General features: G+C 44.8%; 1 pseudogene; it reads right to left on the bottom strand.

Moving 5' to 3' along the window:
• Positions 1–4,366: 4,366 nt before the first annotated feature.
• LOC116358867 (gastrula zinc finger protein XlCGF17.1-like) lies at positions 4,367–14,501 on the bottom strand (annotated as a pseudogene).
• Positions 14,502–14,874: the final 373 nt, after the last annotated feature.

Consider the following 14,874-nt stretch of genomic DNA (forward strand, 5'->3'; position numbering starts at 1 on the left):
CTTACAGACCATGTGTCACGACTTCGGACGAAGTCGGTCCCTCTCCTTGTTCGGGCGGCGTTTGGCGGTGGACGTCACCAGCCTTTTAGCCGATCCACTTTTCATTTTCCATTTGTTTAGCGAAGTGCTTGTGCTTCTAGTTCCGACAATGCGGTAATAACCAACGAGTAAAGTAACATAACAATCCCACAACTACTACCTTATACACACAAGTGTAAAAGGATAAAAAATATGTACATAAAGATATATGAGCTGGCAGGGGAAGTCTGCGCCTCACGGTCGGCTGCTGCTGCCGAACCTGTTCGCCAAGATGGGAGGCATCAGGACGTTTGCCAGCCTCCCGGAGACAATGGCTGCAGTCAACAGGGGGTTGGTTGGGGAGACCTGCTAGCAGGTGGGACAGCACACAGGAGACGGGGTTGGGGAGACCTACTAGCAGGTGGGACAGCAAACACAGGGGGCAGGTGGGACAGCACACAGGAGACGGGGTTGGGGAGACCTGCTAGCAGGTGGGACAGCAAACACATGGGACAGGGTTGGGGAGACCTGCTAGCAGGTGGGACAGCACACAGGGGACGGGGTTGAGGAGACCTGCTAGCAGGTGGGACAGCACACAGGGGACGGGGTTGGGGAGACCTGCTAGCAGGTGGGACAGCACACAGGGGACGGGGTTGAGGAGACCTGCTAGCAGGTGGGACAGCACACAGGGGACGGGGTTGGGGGTGCTTGTGCTTGTGCTTGTGCTTCTAGTTCCGACAATGCGGTAATAACCAACGAGTAAAGTAACATAACAATCCCACAACTACTACCTTATACACACAAGTGTAAAAGGATAAAGAATATGTACATAAAGATATATGAGCTGGCAGGGGAAGTCTGCGCCTCACGGTCGGCTGCTGCTGCCGAACCTGTTCGCCAAGATGGGAGGCATCAGGACGTTTGCCAGCCTCCCGGAGACAATGGCTGCAGTCAACAGGGGGTTGGTTGGGGAGACCTGCTAGCAGGTGGGACAGCACACAGGAGACGGGGTTGGGGAGACCTGCTAGCAGGTGGGACAGCAAACACATGGGACAGGGTTGGGGAGACCTGCTAGCAGGTGGGACAGCACACAGGGGACGGGGTTGAGGAGACCTGCTAGCAGGTGGGACAGCACACAGGGGACGGGGTTGGGGAGACCTGCTAGCAGGTGGGACAGCACACAGGAGACGGGGTTGATGCTGCTGGAACTGCGGTGTTCCCTGCTGTAGGAGCTGCCAGGGGGTCGCGGTTGTCGCTGCTGTGGGAGTCGCGGTTGTCGCTGCGGTGGGGGTCGCGGATGTCTCTGCGGTGAGGGTCGCGTTTGTCTCTGCGGTGGGGGTCGCGGTTGTCGCTGCTGTGGGGGTCGCGGTTGTCTCTGCTGTGGGGGTCGAGGTTGTCGCTGCTGTGGGGGCCTCTGCGATCCTCACCATCTGGGTGTGGTCATAGGCCTTCCAGTTCAAGGGGGAAAATCCCTGCCTTCCTGAACCCACCCATGATGTTTTCACTGCTCACCGCCTTGGGGTAGGCATGGTGCAGCATGGCAGAGAAGTGTTTCTAGCCGACAACAACATCCCTCTCACCAGGCCCAGGCCGCGTTGGTGGTGAAAACCGACTTCAGGGGGCCAAAGACACTGATGTCCAGCGGATGCATGCATCAACATGGGCGGTGTGTGATGGCAGCAACACCACCTCCACCATGTTCTCCCGGCTGGATGCATCAACATGGGCGGTGTGTGATGGCAGCAACACCACCATGTTCTCCCGGCTGGATGCATCAACATGGGCGGTGTGTGATGGCAGCAACACCACCTCCACCATGTTCTCCCGGCTGGGAGAAAGAAGGCCAGCCACTTCACAAAGAAGGCCAGCCACTTCATGAAGAGCTCCCTGTCCATATAGCATTGGAGGAGACTCCATAAAGGGTTGTCCTTGGGACCCTCCAGGGAGGAGGCAGTACTGGGGAGGCGGCGGGGGGGAGATGATAAATGGGGGGATACTCTCACCCGCTGCACTCACGCAAGCATGCAGGGTGATGTGCTCCCTGGTGGTGTTCTGTTGCTGATAAATATGCTTTCTGCCCTTCTGCACCAGCGCCCGCTCCTTGGACTTGGGCTTGTCCCCAAACCCTGTCTCATCACAGTTAAAGATGAGGTAAGGCTTTTTGTCAAACCCGTACTTATTGAAGATGGGCTTCTTTAATGTCTACGAGCCTTCGATTGCCTCATGAGTTGCCCCATACACCCTGGCCCGTTCCAAGGTGTCTGGGATCCTGCTGGAAAGTTCAGGGTGACGAGCCCTGAATCTCGACCACCAGTTGTCACTGTTGACGTGGATAACATTTCCATGTAACCCAACATAATGTTATTGCATATGTCATGGAAAGAGCATTTTTTGGTTGGGAGTGAGAGGACAGAGGTGAGTTGGTGTTAAGAACGATTGGCCATTTTTATATTAATATTGTTCATTTAACAGCATTTATTTATTTACTTATCAATACATAATCAATGGTGAGTGTAAGTTAATTACTCGTGAGTTCATTAATAACTTTAGTTCATTCAATCAATGGTTAATTTTGCGCGTCATTACTGTGAGCCATCATGACACTCACAGTTCACGTGTGAGGCTAACGTTAGTGCAGCCCTAAACTCCTCTTCAAATTCGACACAAACCTTCAAACAGGTATATGATGAGACATAAACTCTTTCTTGTTTTATTTACATTTTAAAGTTGATTAGTTCGACATATTGGGTGAAAAAAACTGTTTCCTCACACAACATATTTCCCCCTTTCACGATCACTTCGTAGCCTTCGCTCCCAACCTGCCATTTTTAAAAAAGGCCCGGCGAAGCTCCATCACTTACGTAAATCATGCAAAAACAGGCAGCGTCGAGATCGCCTCTTTGATTTTGTTGTAAAGGGAAGAAGTTCCGCTTTACAGTAGTATTCCTATTACAGTTGATCTGGAAGTATTACGTTTTTTGGGCGCTAAAATAAGGTCAGTTGTACGGACCCAGGCGATGTACAAAAGTGAGTGAGTTCATGGTTGGATTCCAAACTAAATGGTGACTCATCCAGTTGATGAGTATTTCTATATTACACTACAATTTCAAAATGTTCAACAAGAATGTACTGGGTTGGTTGAAAAGAGATAGTAAACTGACATACCGTGTACTATTTAGACATAGTGGAAGATATACTGAATTGATACAGTTTTTCATACTGAGATGGACCAAGATTTGTGTTGCTTTTGCACATATTTCATCATTGGTTTTGATTGAGTCTGTTGATTGGTCAGTCATTGGGTTAATTTGTTTTACAATATGTTCAAATCAAGCTTTATTTATACAGCACATTTCAGACATGGATGCAACGCAATGCGCTTCACAGGAAAAAACAAACAAATAAAAACGATGAAAATAAAAACGACACTAAATATTTACACCACAACAAACAATAAAAACTGAAAGACTAATGAGCATTCTAAGGACATGACATTGATTAAAATAGTAAGAATAGGATGTAATACCCAACACAAAATATAATATAGTTTTACTACATTGTTATTAGTAAACAAAAAAAATGTCAGTTAGTTGCATAAATAATTATGATTACTAAATGTTACACGATTACACCAAAAACAACAATAAATCACTGATATCGATTTAGGGGGGAAATCAGGTTGTACGTGCTGTTAAAACGAACACAACTATAAAAATAAAAAAACACATGGAAATGGGAGATATATTTTACCTCCCTGGTTAGAGGACAACCTGCAGAAGACAGTCGGCTACATTTTTGAGTGGTGCATTTAAATGTAGGGGTCGCTAAAACGAAGAGAAACGCAACACATTTTTTGTCATCACTCATTTCGATATCAAGTTGAAATCAATTGCGCGAGAGGGCGGAGATGAGGTTTCACGTCCCGTTAAAACGAACAGCTCAAACTCCACACGGAATCTGGGAATAATGTGTACATCACTGGTTAGAGGACAATTGGTAGAAAATAGCTAGCTACATTTTGAAGTGTTGCATTTTGATTCAAGTGGATCACCGATGAGATAAGTGTAACGCAACACTTTTTGTTAATCACATAAATAGTACTCTTTCATTTCAGAGCCTGGATTTTCCCCCTGATGAGGCTAATATCCATATCATGTTGAAATCAATAGAACAGGAGACAAACGTTTAGGGTTCTACATTGTGACATCATTAGAATTCTTATACTACAATGTTAAAACATTCTACATTATGACATCATTAAAATACTCCCTACTACAATGTTAAAACATTCTACATTATGACATCATTAAAATACTCCTACTACAATGTTAAAACATTCTACATTATGACATCATTAAAATACTCCCTACTACAATGTTAAAACATTCTACATTGTGACATTATCGTATTGATGTCATGAAACAACTCCTTCATATATGTATTTTCTCTGAAGTTTAATCAGAGATACTTTACCAGTGTCTCTCTTTCCACATCGATCACAGCTACGAGGTGTCTCTCCTGTGTTCTCTGTGTGATATCAGGATGTTTGGCTGAGTAAAACTCTTCCCACATTGATTACAGTTACAAGGGTTCTCTCGTGTGTCTGCTGGTGAACAGTCCGATGGCTAGATATAAGCATTTTCCCACATTGTACGATATGCCTCCTGTGTGTGTTCTCTGGTGTATAGTCAGACTGCTAGATGTACCACATCTCTTCCCACATTGATCACAGCTATAAAAGATTTCTCTCCTGTGTGTGTTCTCTGATGTACCTTCAGCAAGCTAGAGTGATTAAAACTCTTCCTACATTGATTACATCTATAAAGTTTCTCCCCAGTGTGAATTGTCCGGTGTAATTGTAATGTATATAATTTTGAAAAGGTCTTCCCGCAGTCAGAGCAACTAAAAGATTTCTCCCCTGTGTGTGTTGTCTGGTGTGTTTTCAGGCCGCTTCGAACATTAAAACGTTTCCCACATTGCTCACAGCTATAAGGTTTCTCTCCTGTGTGTGTTCTCTGGTGTATAGTCAGACGGCTAGATGTGACAAATCTCTTCTCACATTGATCACAGCTATAAGGTTTCTCTCCAGTGTGTGTTCTCTGATGTACCTTCAGGCAGCTTGAGTGCGTAAATCTCTTCCCACATTGATCACAGCTAAAAGGTTTCTCTCCTGTATGGATTCTCTCATGTCTTTTTAGGTCTGCTGAAGAGGTGAATTTCTTCCCACAGTCAGAGCAGTGAGCTGTATCGCCTGTGTGAATTCTCTGGTGTACTTTTAGTGAATCTAATCTTGAGTAACTCTTCCCGCAGTCAGAGCAGTGGTGAGATTTCTTCCCTGTGTGTTTCCGCTGGTGTTTCTTGAGGTTTTCTGATGTAGAGAGACTCTTCTCTGCCTCATCAGCTTCATGATGTTGCTGGGGCTCCCCAGAGGACCCACAATAGTCATGTCTCTCTCCTGCGTGAACAACAAAGTCAGACAGATGGTTAAAGGCCCACAACAGCAGAAATCCACCGTATCGTTCAGCTAAAAGGTGATGCCCAGGATGTTGTACAACAATTTACATCTATAATGAATATTTAAATGCTTTGATAAACTTAATTGACAATTATCTTAATATGACACTCAGTGATCAACAAAAGTCATATTTTGTGTTATTTTTTTCACTTTAGTAGTAAATCGGAAAAAACCCTCTAGGCTAGAATATAGTCCCCTTTCTGTGCTATAATTGCCACACGAGGGCGATGCACACACAATTTGATTGCAGAAACTCATCCCTGCTAATACAAAAACCACTAGTTATGGATGTAGTATATCTGCATGGAGCAAAAATGGGGAGCGAAGATTTTAGTTTTTCCACAATGTATTCTGTATATTACCACACATTTTCTGAGCAATATTGGGAGTGCTACTCAAGGAAGCTCACATTAAACTATGTCGCTATTCACTAATTCACCCTCATGGAGGGGAAACTCAGGGGAGTCCTCATAGGCTGACAGCAAAAATGTCCTCCATTTCCAGGTTGCTTATGAGTGCATTTCACACTAATTTAGATTCTAATTGTAAGGCTCGTTTGAATGCTTAATATAATGTTTGTGCCATCGTTGCAAATCAGCTGCTTTCTACTTAAAAAACACTTCAACTTCAATCAGTAAAATGCTCTTTGGTTAGCTTTGCTACCAGCATGTCAATGAGCGTTAGCATTCAAGCTAACAACTGCTGCATTCAAAATAGGTATTTTGCAACTATCAAAACCAAATATCTTAGCGGCTCAAGAAATCATCAACTCCAAAAAGTAATGACCTGGTAAATCTAGGCTGTTGAATGGTCCCAGATGGTGAACAGTTTATATAGAAGTAATAACACTGAGTGTACAAAACATTATGAACACCTGCTCTCACCATGACAGACTGACCAGGTGAATCCAGGTTAAAGACATGATCCTTATCGATGTCACTCGTTAAATCCAGTCCAAATCAGTGTAGATGAGGGGGGAGGAGACAAGTTAAAACCCCTTAGAGTTGTCGTCTACACACCCACTTAAATGTAATTAGTATAACACAACATTCCCCATAAGAATCAGTCTGTCTAAGCTACAGATATCTTGTATATAGGCCGTGTCTCAATCCCACTGCATCCTCCAGATATCAGCCTTCCTCATCAGCGGTGAAAGGTGTCAGAGCTGCAGATATCAGCCTTCCTCATCAGCGGTGAAAGGTGTCAGAGCTACAGATATCAGCCTTCCTCATCAGCGGTGAAAGGTGTCAGAGCTACAGATATCAGCCTTCCTCATCAGCGGTGAAAGGTGTCAGAGCTACAGATATCAGCCTTCCTCATCAGCGGTGAAAGGTGTCAGAGCTACAGATATCAGCCTTCCTCATCAGCGGTGAAAGGTGTCAGAGCTACAGATATCAGCCTTCCTCATCAGCGGTGAAAGGTGTCAGAGCTACAGATATCAGCCTTCCTCATCAGCGGTGAAAGGTGTCAGAGCTACAGATATCAGCCTTCCTCATCAGCGGTGAAAGGTGTCAGAGCTACAGATATCAGCCTTCCTCATCAGCGGTGAAAGTTGTCAGAGCTACAGATATCAGCCTTCCTCATCAGCGGTGAAAGGTGACAGAGCTACAGATATCAGCCTTCCTCATCAGCTGTGAAAGGTGTCAGAGCTACAGATATCAGCCTTCCTCATCAGCGGTGAAAGGTGTCAGAGCTACAGATATCAGCCTTCCTCATCAGCGGTGAAAGGTGACAGAGCTACAGATATCAGCCTTCCTCATCAGTGGTGAAAGGTGTCAGAGCTACAGATATCAGCCTTCCTCATCAGCGGTGAAAGGTATCAGAGCTACAGATATCAGCCTTCCTCATCAGCGATGAAAGGTGTCAGAGCTACAGATATCAGCCTTCCTCATCAGCGGTGAAAGGTGTCAGAGCTACAGATATCAGCCTTCCTCATCAGCGGTGAAAGGTGTCAGAGCTACAGATATCAGCCTTCCTCATCAGCGGTGAAAGGTGTCAGAGCTACAGATATCAGCCTTCCTCATCAGCGGTGAAAGGTGTCAGAGATACAGATATCAGCCTTCCTCATCAGCGGTGAAAGGTGACAGAGCTACAGATATCAGCCTTCCTCATCAGCGGTGAAAGGTGTCAGAGAAACAGATATCAGCCTTCCTCATCAGTGGTGAAAGGTGTCAGAGCTACAGATATCAGCCTTCCTCATCAGCGGTGAAAGGTGTCAGAGCTACAGATATCAGCCTTCCTCATCAGTGGTGAAAGGTGTCAGAGCTACAGATATCAGCCTTCCTCATCAGCGGTGAAAGGTGTCAGAGCTACAGATATCAGCCTTCCTCATCAGTGGTGAAAGGTGTCAGAGCTACAGATATCAGCCTTCCTCATCAGCGGTGAAAGGTGTCAGAGCTACAGATATCAGCCTTCCTCATCAGCGGTGAAAGGTGTCAGAGCTACAGATATCAGCCTTCCTCATCAGCGGTGAAAGGTGACAGAGCTACAGATATCAGCCTTCCTCATCAGCGGTGAAAGGTGTCAGAGCTACAGATATCAGCCTTCCTCATCAGCGGTGAAAGGTGTCAGAGCTACAGATATCAGCCTTCCTCATCAGTGGTGAAAGGTGTCAGAGCTACAGATATCAGCCTTCCTCATCAGCGGTGAAAGGTGACAGAGCTACAGATATCAGCCTTCCTCATCAGCGGTGAAAGGTGTCAGAGCTACAGATATCAGCCTTCCTCATCAGCGGTGAAAGATGTCAGAGCTACAGATATCAGCCTTCCTCATCAGCGGAGAAAGGTGTCAGAGCTACAGATATCAGCCTTCCTCATCAGCGGTGAAAGGTGTCAGAGCTACAGATATCAGCCTTCCTCATCAGCGGTGAAAGGTGTCAGAGCTACAGATATCAGCCTTCCTCATCAGCGGTGAAAGGTGTCAGAGATAGATATCAGCCTTCCTCATCAGCGGTGAAAGGTGTCAGAGCTACAGATATCAGCCTTCATCATCAGCGGTGAAAGGTGACAGAGCTACAGATATCAGCCTTCCTCATCAGCGGTGAAAGGTGTCAGAGCTACAGATATCAGCCTTCCTCATCAGTGGTGAAAGGTGTCAGAGCTACAGATATCAGCCTTCCTCATCAGCGGTGAAAGGTGACAGAGCTACAGATATCAGCCTTCCTCATCAGCGGTGAAAGGTAACAGAGCTACAGATATCAGCCTTCCTCATCAGCAGTGAAAGGTGTCAAAGCTACAGATATCAGCCTTCCTCATCAATAGTGAAAGGTGACAGAGCTACAGATATCCACCTTCCTCATCAGCAGTGAAAGGTGTCAAAGCTACAGATATCAGCCTTCCTCATCACTGGTGAAAGGTGTCAGAGCTACAGATATCAGCCTTCCTCATCAGCAGTGAAAGGTGGCAGAGCTACAGATATCAGCCTTCCTCATCAGCGGAGAAAGGTGTCAGAGCTACAGATATCAGCCTTCCTCATCAGCGGTGAAAGGTGTCAGAGCTACAGATATCAGCCTTCCTCATCAGCGGTGAAAGGTGTCAGAGCTACAGATATCAGCCTTCCTCATCAGCGGTGAAAGGTGTCAGAGATAGATATCAGCCTTCCTCATCAGCGGTGAAAGGTGTCAGGGCTACAGATATCAGCCTTCCTCATCAGTGGTGAAAGGTGTCAGAGCTACAGAGATCAGCCTTCCTCATCAGCGGTGAAAGGTGACAGAGCTACAGATATCAGCCTTCCTCATCAGCGGTGAAAGGTGTCAGAGCTACAGATATCAGCCTTCCTCATCAGTGGTGAAAGGTGTCAGAGCTACAGATATCAGCCTTCCTCATCAGCGGTGAAAGGTCTCAGAGCTACAGATATCAGCCTTCCTCATCAGCGGTGAAAGGTGTCAGAGCTACAGATATCAGCCTTCCTCATCAGCGGTGAAAGGTGTCAGAGCTACAGATATCAGCCTTCCTCATCAGTGGTGAAAGGTGTCAGAGCTACAGATATCAGCCTTCCTCATCAGCGGTGAAAGGTGACAGAGCTACAGATATCAGCCTTCCTCATCAGCGGTGAAAGGTAACAGAGCTACAGATATCAGCCTTCCTCATCAGCAGTGAAAGGTGTCAAAGCTACAGATATCAGCCTTCCTCATCAATAGTGAAAGGTGACAGAGCTACAGATATCCGCCTTCCTCATCAGCAGTGAAAGGTGTCAAAGCTACAGATATCAGCCTTCCTCATCACTGGTGAAAGGTGTCAGAGCTACAGATATCAGCCTTCCTCATCAGCGGTGAAAGGTGTCAGAGCTACAGATATCAGCCTTCCTCATCAGTGGTGAAACGTGTCAGAAACAGATATCAGCCTTCCTCATCAGCAGTGAAAGGTGGCAGAGCTACAGATATCAGCCTTCCTCAGAGCTACAGATATCAGCCTTCCTCATCAGCAGTGAAAGGTGTCAGAGCTACAGATATCAGCCTTCCTCATCAGCGGTGAAAGGTGTCAGAGCTACAGATATCAGCCTTCCTCATCAGCGGTGAAAGATGTTGGAGCTACAGATATCAGCCTTCCTCATCAGCAGTGAAAGGTGTCAGAGCTACAGATATCAGCCTTCCTCATCAGCAGTGAAAGGTGGCAGAGCTACAGATATCAGCCTTCCTCAGAGCTACAGATATCAGCCTTCCTCATCAGCGGTGAAAGGTGTCAGAGCTACAGATATCAGCCTTCCTCAGAGCTACAGATATCAGCCTTCCTCATCAGCGGTGAAAGGTGTCAGAGCTACAGATATCAGCCTTCCTCAGAGCTACAGATATCAGCCTTCCTCATCAGCGGTGTTGTAAAAATCAGTCTTCTCATGGAAAGAAAAAAAAAACCTTTGTAGCGTCCAAACAGTTTGGGCTCCAACACTAATATGACCCCTCAGTGGAAAGGAGGAGTCTGGTGACTACAACACTAATATGACCCCTCTGTGGAAAGGAGGAGGAGTCTCTCATCAACACCTACAGAAGACCTGACAAGACTGGTCTGAAGGTAGTTTGGTATCAGTCTAATAAATGAATGGAAGTCTACAGTATGTAGAAGTTGTTTGGTGCCTAAAAAATGAGTTTAATATGTGTTAAATAAAATAGTTTAGTTTTCAGTGTTTTGTTTATTCATTGTTAAGCCTACAACATGTTTAAACTTTCAGTCTGGTAGACATTAGTGATATGTTACAGCACACTGGCTGGTTCCTGTGTGGAACTGGGAAGAGGGGCGTGTCTGTGGCAATCCACTGACGTTTGGCGTGCAGCACGTTGGCAGTGCTTGGTGGGACTTGTAGTGCAGCGCATCAGGCCAAACTGAATTGACAACCCAAATAACTGCGCGGGCCGTATAGAAATGTGTCACGGGACGGATTGGGCCTGCGGGCCTTGTGTTTGTCATGCGCTCTAGATAGTCTGTTACCCCAGTCATCTATAATAATCATTCACAGACAGTGATGATGTCATCTATAATAATAATTCACAGACAGTGATGATGTCATCTATAATAATCATTCACAGACAGTGATGATGTCATCTATAATAATCATTCACAGACAGTGATGATGTCATCTATAATAATAATCATTCACAGACAGTGATGATGTCATCTACAATAATAATCATTCAGGCAGTGATGATGTCATCTGTAATAATAATAATTCCCAGACAGTGATGATGTCATCTCACTGTGATTTACAGTTTGTTGCCATCTTGCTGCAAGTCTCTTTCAGGACTTTCACCTCTCCCTGGGAGAACTGCAAACTGTTCTTAAGGTCTTAGACCTCTCTGGTCAGATCAGCCCTTCTTTTGTTAGTTGAATCCACCAGTAAGTATTTGGACAAAGGCTCTTGAAGCTATATTCCTGTTGCTGTAACAAATGCTTGTAGACATATTTGTGTTAACACTGTTCTCTCCATTACTCCAACCCTTTAACGTTGGGCGTCATGATGGTAGCAACGTAGGCTAACGCTGGTACTCCACGAAAATTCCAGCCAGCACAGCTCGTAAAGCCGATCGCAACAAAACAGCAGGAATTGAAATATCCACAAGCACATGATTAACTGAGAGCAAACGTGTCAAGGGATCCAAATTTAACATGCCAGTAAACAAACGTGCCAAGGGATCCAAATTTAACATGCCAGTAAACAAAAATGTTTAAGAGGAAAAACTTTTTCAGAACGTTTCAAAACGTTCCAAACATCTAACGCCCGTCCCTACAGACTGTCGACCAATCGAGTTCACGTTGTCATGCTGTGTCATGTGGTTGCTAAGCTAATAGTCACGAAATCCCTTCTAAAAAATAAAGTCAAGAAACCTGACTATTTTCCTCGAAAGTACATAATGTCACGATTTCAAAGCTATACTATATTACAGAGAAGTTAATTATCTCACATCCATTAAAATATATTGTGCTTCTTATTCACGTAGGCTAATTCATGCTAATGTTATTAAGAATGTTATTTAGAATGTTATTAAGAATGGAAAGCAGATGTTTTATGGACTCCTGACCAATTTTGCTATTTAGTGTATTTTCTTTACGCTGATCATAACTTTTTTTTTGTACATAATGTTTCCTATGACCGAAAAGAGCTTCTGGACATTAGAACAGTTTTTTCACTAGCCTTGATTTGGACGAGGACTTCTACTTCAATGGGTCAGAGGCAAAAGACATATTGATTTTCCCGAAACCAGGCCCAAATCCCTGAAACTCGAAGAAGGCGCTGTAGAGGCCGACGCGGGGGTGGGGGGGGCACCCTGATGAGACTAGAGTGAATAAATCGTTGTCTACACTCAGTTCTATTGGCGAATGGGCAAATCACTGGAGAATAAACTGGATGAGGTCCATTTGAGACTCTCCTATCAACGGGACATTAACAACTATAATATACAATGCTTCTCCAAGTGGCTGAACAAGGACCTGGGTTATATACATCTAGCTGGGTTTTCTGTATCGACAGGACAGAACACAAGATCAGGGGGGGGACTAGAGGGAAAAGAAACACTAGATCATCTAGCTGGGTTTTCAGCATCGAAGGGACAGAACATAAGATCAGGGGGTGGGGGGGGGACTAGTGGGAAAAGAAACACTAGATCATCTAGCTGGGTTTTCAGCATCGAAGGGACAGAACATAAGATCAGGGGGGGGGGGGCTAGAGGGAAAAGAAACACTAGATCATCTAGCTGGGTTTTCAGCATCGAAGGGACAGAACATAAGATCAGGGGGGGGGGCTAGAGGGAAAAGAAACACTAGATCATCTAGCTGGGTTTTCAGCATCGACAGGACAGAACACAAGATCAGGGGGGGGGGGCTAGAGGGAAAAGAAACACTAGATCATCTAGCTGGGTTTTCAGCATCGACAGGACAGAACAAGATCAGGGGGGGGGGGGGGACTAGTGGGGAAAGAAAAACTAGACCACTTTTACTCCACTCACAGAGACACATACAAAGCCCCTCCCTCACCCTCCCTCTGGTGAATATGAACATAACTCTATCCTCCTGATTCCTAGTTATAAGTCAAAACAGGAAGTACCAGCTCAATACTGAAGTGTTCCGATGAAGCGGTTGCTGAGCTACAGGACTGTTTCATTAGCACAGACTGGAATAGGTTCAGGGATTCATCCTGAGGCATTCAGGAGTTTACCACATCCGTCAACGGCTTCATGTATCGACGACATCGCCGCCACAGTGACGGAACGTACATACGTATATATATTTGCGACTGTTCGACTAAAAACAAAAATCTTGGTTGACCAACAGCCTTTAGACCGAACAAAACGACCAGACGACTAAATGGGGTCAGACATTATATAATTATGAAATCATAATAGCTATTGATTCCTGAAGAATAGAACTTATAAAATGCCTTAAATGTTTCAACTGTATTTCCCCCATCAGAAACCAAAACAAACTTCTTTAACCCCACTGTTGGTAAACAAACACTGTAGAGCCTCAATCTGGTTAAAACATTTTGACCTTGGATGGCCAGTCCTTGTATTTATAGTGTAGTCAACTCAGGGGGAGGCCTTGAGCAGGAATCCAATCTGAGTCCAGCAACTATCAAGCCAACACTTTATAACTGTTATGCCAAGATGTCTGAACTTCTTGATGAGGTCACTAGGTTTTGGGTTAAGGTTGCTACAATAGCTTTCTCTATGAATTTGGGAGTGGTTCAATTTCTCCATCCCTAAGCCGTTTACCAAACCAAGTCTCTGGGCAGCCATTTTGTTGCTTTTTAAAACCTAGGTTGTCCCTTTAAAAAAGCCACACATCAATCAACCAATCTGCAGTTCAAACAATAACAAAGCTGTAATTCCACCACTGTTTTCGTAATAAGATGATGGATGGGGCTGGAGAAATGTAACTACTCAAATTCATAGACAGACCTATGGATGCAAGGACTGACCATCCATGATATCAACAGTATAGTTTTAACCATGTTGAGGCTATACAGTGTTGGTTTACATTGTCTCTAAACATTGGAGTAAAAAAGCTTATTTGGGGTTCTGATGGGGTACAACAGTTGTACTAAGCTCATGAGGCATGTGTTATATTCTTCAAGAATCAATGGCTATAAATTAATAATTTAAAAGTAACAATATGGATGTAGCAACGGCAGATTTCCCCTTTAATTAACACCAAACATCAGTTCAACAACTGCAGAGTTTGCGCCTCTGTTTTAAAGACAGTACTTACTAGTGTTAATCAGGGAACGGTTTCTCAAAAGCATCTCACGGCTAACTTCATCATCAATACTGGATGCCTTAAGATGGCGTTGGGGAACCGGGCCCAGATATCCAGTTTCCTCCTCTTCCTCCTTTTTCGATGAGACAGTCTCCTCCTCCTCCAATTTCACTCCAAAAACGGCACCTTCCTCTTCTTTTACTGTAACATCGTCTTCCTCTTTCACTCTGAACGCGTCTTCATCCTCTTTTTTTACAGTAATATCCTCCTCTTCTTTTACAGTAACATCCTCCTCTTCTTTTACAGTAACATCCTCTTCTTTCACTGAAACGTCCTTCTCTTCTTCTTTCACGGTAACAGCCTCATCATCTACTTGTTTTTGTATTGTAACAACCTTCTCTTCCTCCTCCTCTTTCACGAGAGCTTCTTTCTCCGTCCAGCAGACCTCCTCTTCTTCAGCAGGAGGAGAGTAGCTTAGTGAACTCATGGTCGGGGATGTTAGCTAGGCTAATGCTAACTTAGCCAGCCCGCTAGTTGACTAATAACAACGTAAAAATGTTAAATTAAATGGGATTACTAACTAGACGACAGAAGTGGGTTTAAAACACAGTGGCTATATGAATGCGTCTAAAGAGCTTTATTGGTTCGTCTATTTTGTCT

The sequence above is a fragment of the Oncorhynchus kisutch genome, unplaced genomic scaffold, assembly GCF_002021735.2.
Source record: "Oncorhynchus kisutch isolate 150728-3 unplaced genomic scaffold, Okis_V2 Okis01b-Okis20b_hom, whole genome shotgun sequence".
In the NCBI taxonomy this organism is placed as follows: Eukaryota; Metazoa; Chordata; class Actinopteri; order Salmoniformes; family Salmonidae; genus Oncorhynchus; species Oncorhynchus kisutch.